Here is an 8,025-nt window from a genome sequence, read left to right on the forward strand (position 1 = left end):
CCTTTCTAAAAAAAAAAAAAAAAAAAAAAAAAAAAAAAGGGTATAGTCCCTGTGGCTGGTGGTGTGGCCTTGCGTTGAAACATCGAAAGCCTGTGCTGTTGTGCTGTGATGTTCTCATGCACACTGGGTCCCCTCACATCTTTCCCTATCACCAACAGCTCCAGCATCATAGGGTTTCAACTATATTGGTTTTTTAAAAAATAATTTGAGAATTTCATACATACATATAAGGTGTTTTGATCAAATCCATGCCTACTCCCTCCCCTCCAACTACTCCCATATCTCCCCTTTTTCTGATAACTTCATGTACGCTTTCTTTTTTTAATGGGCTTTTTGCTACTCTAACAGTCCCCCTTCTGAAAAGGTAACCCTAAAATCTTTTAAAGATTAGATAAAAGCTCCCAAATACTTTTCACATTTTTGGCTTTTGGTACGTTGCTAAGAAGCCCAAGGACATTTTGACTTTTAGCCAAGAAACTGGCTACTTTTCTTTGGGGTCCTTTTACCCTAACTGTCTAGCCAGTTCGTACCTCCTATTCTTATCACACCATCCTCTGAAGAGGTTACTCAAATTGTGGATAGGGAATTGGGACACAGACTGCTCTAGCTTCTTCCATGATGAACATGGATGCAGGATGAGGCAATTGGAGTACCCCTTCAGTATGTCTATCTAAAAGACTCCCAAATTGCATAACTATCTGTAGGGGGAAAAGAAAGTCCTTGACTGGTGAATAAGAAATGTGAAGGAGAAGTAAGGGCAAGAGTAATTAGCATTACAAGTTCTAGACAAGTAACTAGAAAAAAGGCAGAACAGGGCAAATTTCAAATGTTCATATGAGAGTCCATTGGAATTTCTTGACAGGGACTTACAAAAGCATCTCTCTATTGGGTTCCTCCTCATTTTTCTTTCGTCTTCCAAAGCTGGACTCCAGAGTGATGGATTCAGGATTTGCTTTCAGGCAGACTAAACTATGACCTTAGAAATTTTAAGATTATGTGTATAATTGTTCGAGTGGTTAGAATCAGTGTCAGTTCCCTCTCAAAATCTTCTAGATAGGGGGGAGAAAACAAATTTAGCCACCATTTTAGAATAGTGGGTTATCTTCCTTAGCTACAGGTGAGCCCTACAGTATTGCAGACCAAGATTTGCAGTCTTACATCTGGGCAGCACTTTCTGATTAGGAACAAAATCATCAATGAGAAAAAATTGTCTAAATAACTTTCTATGTAGACTTAAGCCTAATGTCTGGGAAGTGTAATCCCTTGAACTCTTAAAGGAATATACTGATGACTTTACTCTTTGGTTATATGTTCCTTTTGGGTTTTTAAGGCCATATGGTTGTCCCAAATAAATCAACTTATTTTTATACTTAAGGTCGTTTGAGGATCTGTTCCTTAGGGGTCACATGGACTTGGGAGGAGTCCCTGGCTCCTTTCTTTTACCAGTTCCATCTATGTGAAGCTAAGTCAAAGGTCCTGCTCAACCATGGCTGGCTTCACTTGGAAACATGGAGGAGATGTTTCCTCTGAGTTGACCCTCCTGGGAGAAACCTGACCCTGTTACTTTAGGCTGTCCCCGACCGCTTTCCGTCTCGCCGGCAAGAACGACGCGGGAGGACAAGTCAGGATCCTTCTGCAGCAGTTTATTGCATGCGCATCTTACACTCTTAGAAGCTTAAAGACCGAAGACGCCGAGAAGCGGGAGAGCGGTTGCTTATATAGTCTAAAGGTCCCATCTATGACGTATAAGAAGCGGATTGGTTGCTGGAGATCACGCCACGGGAGGAGGCAAGGGAGAGCAGGCTCTTGTGCACGCCCCTTATGGGCGCAGCAGGATGTTTACTGTTAAGAAGTTCCGGATACCGGCGCCATCTTGTAATGGCGGCGGAGGCTGTGGCTCTCCACATGGTGGGGTCTCCATGGCCTCCATGAACAAGAGGACAGATGACTCACTACAGTTACAGGACATTTCCTGCATAGTCCCCTGGAACTTAATCGACCTTGGAGGTCAAGAGGCAAAAACTGTCCTTTAAGTCCCTCTGACCACATTAGTATAGGACTCAAAGTATGGCTGTTAAACATTCAATAAGGTTAGTTCTACCAGTTTGGTGCTTTTAACTACTGTGTGCTATATGGGTAAAGCTTGGGTAAAAAACCAAATGTTCTCAGATAAACTTTGACTAGATATATATTTTGTTCCTTAAACTAGTTGACTAAACTATGACCATAGAAATTTTAAGATTATGTGTATATTATTTTTGTCTGATTCTTTATATATCATAACAAACCTACACAGACCTTTATACTTGCTTAGGCTTTCTCATTTTTTCCTGTCTACTTTGGAAAATATCTCCATTCCCATATCCTTTTAATATCTTTTTCTTTCTTTTTTCTTTTGGTCTTTTTGAGACAGGGTCTCCCTGTAGCCCCAGCTGTCCTGGAACTCACTATGTAGACCAGGCTGGCCTTGAACTCACAGAGATCTGCCTGCCTCTGCCTCCCGAGTGCTGGGATCAAAGGCATGTACCACTACGCCCGGCCCCCTTTTAATATCTTTTACGTTCTCATTTTCTTTTTAACAATTATGAGACATAATAATATTAACAAATTTTCTGTCTGTTGTGAGAATTCTTTTCCTAGGGATACTAAGCAATGCTTAATTCCTTTTAAGGTTATAGTGTCAAACTGATGTTTGATTAAAGTTTTACTGGGGAACCAATGAATTTACTGTCAATCATTGTTAAAGCTGTTACTACAGCCCAAACTTCCAGCAGATCCCTTTCACGAGTGCTGCCCCACTCAAAGAAAGAACACTTTATCTCATCTACTATATAGACTGGAGAGCATTTCTTACCAAAAAATACATTATCACCATGAGCCAAAGAGTCTTACAGAAATCTTAGTAGAAGAGCCAAAATACAGCAATTTATATTTTGGAGAGATGGCCTTCAGTAGCCATGACTAAGCTGGACCCCTAAAACCTTTACAGGAGTAAAAGGACCCCCAACCATCACTGTTAACCCCCATACTCTGAATTGCATGTGTCTTACCAAGGCCTCCAGCATCTTAGCCTCGTCTTGATCCCTCTTGATCCATAGGGTGTTGTGTCAGATGTCTACACAGCTCCAGTCTCATCTTATGGTATTATGGCAAAGAGCAGAGGTTAGCACAACCCTGGGACTAACATGTAGGTGTATATTGTCTGTTCCATGGAAACTCAGTTTATGATGCTATTTCCCAATCCTTCCTGATTGGGATAGAAAAGAATGTCAAATCCTGTCTGCACACCATGTGCTGAGGACTTTCTAATTTCTGCTCTGAAGATACCCATTGAGCACAGTCACGCACAGGTAGCATTGTCAACTGAGTTTACAGCAGTCTATGGTCGTTCTCCAAGATGCATTACATTTATATGGTAGCTCAATGGATTAAGTGAGGTATGTGCTATACAGTGTTTCCTACATCCTTCAACTGATGCACAGTAGGACTAATATCTGCCACTCACCCCCATCACCAATAACCAAATGCAATTTTATTTTTGGTTGTGTTAGGATCAAGCCCAGAGCCTTAAGCACACTAGGCATACATGCTGCCACTGAGCTACACCTTCTGGCCCAAATATATTGTTTGATCTACCATCATATCCATAACAGATAGGATGAGACTGGAGAAATATAAGCATGTGCCATTTGTGTGGGTAGCTATATTCCCTGGCTTCTGGCAGAGTGCTGCCATCTGACCTATTCCTTCAGATTTTATTTCATCCCCTTTGCTATCAATGAGCCAAACTCCATGGCAACCTTAAAAGTGCAACCACTGAAATTGAGTTACTCTGTGGTCTCATGGGCACACTCTAGTGGCTTCATAAATGATGCAGCTTCTGGAATCATAATATTATAGAACATAATCATCCAACTGCTCTACCCTTCCATACACTTTCTATTTCTATAGAAAGACGGCGACTAGACTGATTTATAACAGGACTCATAGCATTCCTACAAAGGAGAGGAAAGCCCTACCACGTAAAAGTTTCTAGCCTTTGGCATTTTGAATTTGAGTTCTTTCAACTAAGCAACTTGAAGTTTACTAGATCTGGACAAGGCACAAGGGGCTGTCTGCAAGTACTGGTGTGCAAGGAGAAAGCTCAAGCTATATTGATTTGCTATTCTTTCAAACTCTTGAGTGCCTACTAAATGAAAGATCCCCATGCTGAGTCTTTCCAACCACTGGGCATACAAGGGAGGTTGACAGAAATACACAAAATGCTCTCAACATTATGATAGGTAATTTGGAACTGTTCTAAATCCCCTAATGTTTTCATACAAATGCCTGGCAATGTAACGGGAAGGTAGAGAATAAGTTGAGATTTATTTTTTAATATTTTATTTATTTTTATTTTATGTGTATGTGTGTATTGCCTGCATGCATGTGAGTGCACCCATGTCTTGCAATGCCCACAGACAGAAGAGACTGTTGGATCCCCTGGAACTGGAGTTATGAGTGGTTGATAGCTGCCATGTGGGTGCTGGGATTCAAACCTGGGTCTTCTGCAAGAACAGTCAGTGTTCTTAACTGCTGAGCCATCTCTCCAGCCCCGTAAGTTGATATTTAAAGAAGAGGTTGACAAACTATGTCCAGTGAATAAAATTCAGCCACCACATGTAAACAGCTTTATTAGATACAGCCACACAACTGTTCTAATGCTGTGATAGCAATGCTGAATACTGCAAAAACACCACTGACCACACCACAGAGCTAGCACATTTATCATCTGGCTCTTTTTAAAAGAAATGGTTTCTCATCTAGGTGTGGTGACACATGCTAATACCAGTACTCAGGAGTCTGAGAAAAGAGGATTGCCATGAGTTCAAGGCCAGCCTGAGCTACATAGCAAGACTATGTCTCAAAAACAAAGAAAAAATAATAATACAATGCTTTTAACAAAATTTTTTAAGGTTTTTCAAATCTGTTTATTTAAAACTAGAGAGTAACAATTAAACTGTTGTAGATGTTGGAAATATAGTTCAGTGGTTAAGAGCCCCTCTTCTTCTGAGTTTAGTTCCCAGTATACATGAAATTGGTTGGGTAGTTAGGGGGTACAGATAGGGGAGGGGATCTAAAAACAAAAAAAAATATATTGTATGAAATTCACAAAAATTCAACTAAAAATTAATTGCTGGGTTCATAAGATTTCTTTATTTGGGACAGAAGAACCGTAGATAGCATTTTTTTTATTCCACAACTTTTTCATCAAGAGAAAACATGTTATAATTATGCCATGGGTAATGACAAGAGAAATTTAATATAAGGAAACAAGTCGGGAATTTTTATGAGTTACATGAGAGATGGTTATTGGTCACATGTAGATGGGATTCTATAAAATCACTCTCAGTGCTACAAGGCAGAAAGATGCAGGAATTAAAAACTAACTGGCTAGGAAAGAATAAGGTAAAACTTCCTACTGCCTCTTCCTGAAGGTAACCACGTATCTAATGAGCCTGATAATTTATGAAGCTCTCCACAGAAGCAGACCTGAGTATCTGTATAATGCCCCCACTTTGGTCAGCCTAATGTTCAGCCTTCACGTTGTTCATACAATTCTAATATATTTAGATTAAAACCATGTTGAAATAGGAAAACCTTTATTAGAGTGACTTTGTAGAAGTTAAGGAAAGGAATACAAAATAAGTGCTGTGTCAAATTTTAAAAAAATACTCCCACGGTTCTCTAACACTGGGTGACTTTGTAGGCAGAGTGTTGAGGGAAGCTCGAAAGAGTATAATCCTGACCATCCCTCGCTGTTTGCTTATTGAAGAGAACAGGAAGGGCTGACAACTTGGTTGCCAGGAGGCTTCAGGCAGTTTTCATTGGCCCTGCCAAAAACACAGCTGCATGTGGGCAGACCAGAAGCTGGAACTGAGTAACTGGCACCAATCAGTACAGAGGTGTCCAGTCTAGCAACAGGTGGTGCTCTTGGTGCCCATATTCTCCACACATCTGTGCAATATTTTAGTGGGGTTGGTGATTACAGTAAGTTAAATTGTGTGCCCCCAAAAGATATATATATAAGCCCTAACCCTGGGTACTTGGAAGTGTGACCTTAGGAAAGGGATCCTTGCAGATGTAATTTAAAAACTTAAGGATGCAACAATGAGGACTTTTTAGATTTACACAATCATATATATTCATATAAGAGAAAAGAGAGGAAGATTTGAAACAGAGGAAAATGATCACATGACAATGACTGAAACTAAGAGACCATAAACCAAGGTGCATGAAGGAGGCAGCCACCCAAAGTAAGGACAATGGCATGCAATGATGTCTCTTCCAGCGCCACCTGAAGCTGCTTGATGTTACACCTCTGGCTTCTATCACTGTAGAGAATACATTTTTGTCTTATACTATCCTCCCCAACACACACACACACACACACACACACACACACACACACACACGCACACACACACACACACACACACACACACACACACACTCCAGTACTGGGGATGGAACCAGGGCCCTCATGCATGCTAAGCCCACATTTTACCACAGAGCTGTAGCTACAGCCCCTTCTACAGTCTGAAGCCATCAAATTTGTGACAATTTTTTGTGGTCACTCCAGGAAAATAACATGGGGAGAAACTAGCTTTTTGAAGTCTTAGGTCTCCTTGTATTTAAAATAAGGGGTTTATTTCATTGTATAAAATACCATTTAAACCTACTTAGAATTGCTTTTTTTGTACTTGGTTATGTTTGGTCAGCTAAAAGTAATAATAGTGGTCATCATTTCATCAAAGTTAGAAGTGACTTTTATAAATTAACAGTAATATAATAAAATAAAATTGAATAATAGCAGACGTAATTATACATTAAAAACCATAATTTTCTGGTTCATATAAGAAAATCATTATTATATCTCTAGCTTTTATCCCTCCTCCCACTGTCCCTTCACACCAGTTTGTTTGTTTGTTTGTTTGTTTGAATTTTGTGATCGTCTGAATCTTATATTTTCATCTGGGTGTATATTAAAGGGCTTGAGACTTAGACAATAAAATAAGCATAGGAATGCTGGTAAACAATACTGGGTTGTGATTCCTTTTGCCAAAGGATTTCAGTTGCTGCAGGCTGGTGTTGGAATTGGCTGGTTGTTGCAGTGTGATTCTAAGAATCATGTTTCAGACAAATCAAATAACTGGAAGACTTCCTGGAGAGATGAATAAAAGCTGAGCGGATGAGCCATGCAGCCTGAGGTCTATGATTCAGACCCGCTGGGTTCCCATGCTCTTCTGCCCTAGCTCCCTCCAGCTGGAGCTGTCAGAACCCCAGCCTCTGCCTAGCTATTCCCAGGCCCCCACCAAATGACACTTCATCTGACTGTTGAAGAATAGCAACGACCTCACGGGGTTCTCCAGCATGGCTTTTATTAATGAAAATGCTGACACTTTATCTAAATCTTCTTAATCACAACTGAGGATTAGGCCTGGGAATATATATTTCTAGAATTTCTCCCAGATGATTCTGTCTCAAGCCTAAGACCCAGTAATTAAAAACAAATGCACTAGACTAGGGATTCTCAGAGTGACTGTGGTCAGTGTTAATGATTGACCTGATAGATTCTAGCATTACCTGGGAGACACCCCTGGGCATGCCTACATGCCTGTGGAGGATATCTTGATGATGTTAATTGATGTAGGAAGATTCATCTTGATTGTGGACAGGACCATTCCCTGGCAGGGGATCCTGGCTTTTATTACATGAGGAAAGGGAGATGAGTACTAGCAAACATTTGTGGCTCTCTGCTTCTTGACTGCAGTTGCAATGTGGCCAGCTTCCTTAACCTCCTGCTGTTGTGACTTCCCTGCCATGAAGGACTGGAACCTGGAACGGAGAGTGAAATAAACGTTTTCTTCCTCAAGTTGCTTTAGTTGGAGTATTTTATTACAACAGCAAGAAAAGAAACTAAGAAAATGGTCTGTAGGTCCAGCATCACCACCACCTAAGAAATGGGTCTTACTCTAGGCCTAC

Source organism: Nannospalax galili, unplaced genomic scaffold (assembly GCF_000622305.1).
Source record: "Nannospalax galili isolate Female #2095 unplaced genomic scaffold, S.galili_v1.0 scaffold829, whole genome shotgun sequence".
NCBI lineage: Eukaryota > Metazoa > Chordata > Mammalia > Rodentia > Spalacidae > Nannospalax > Nannospalax galili.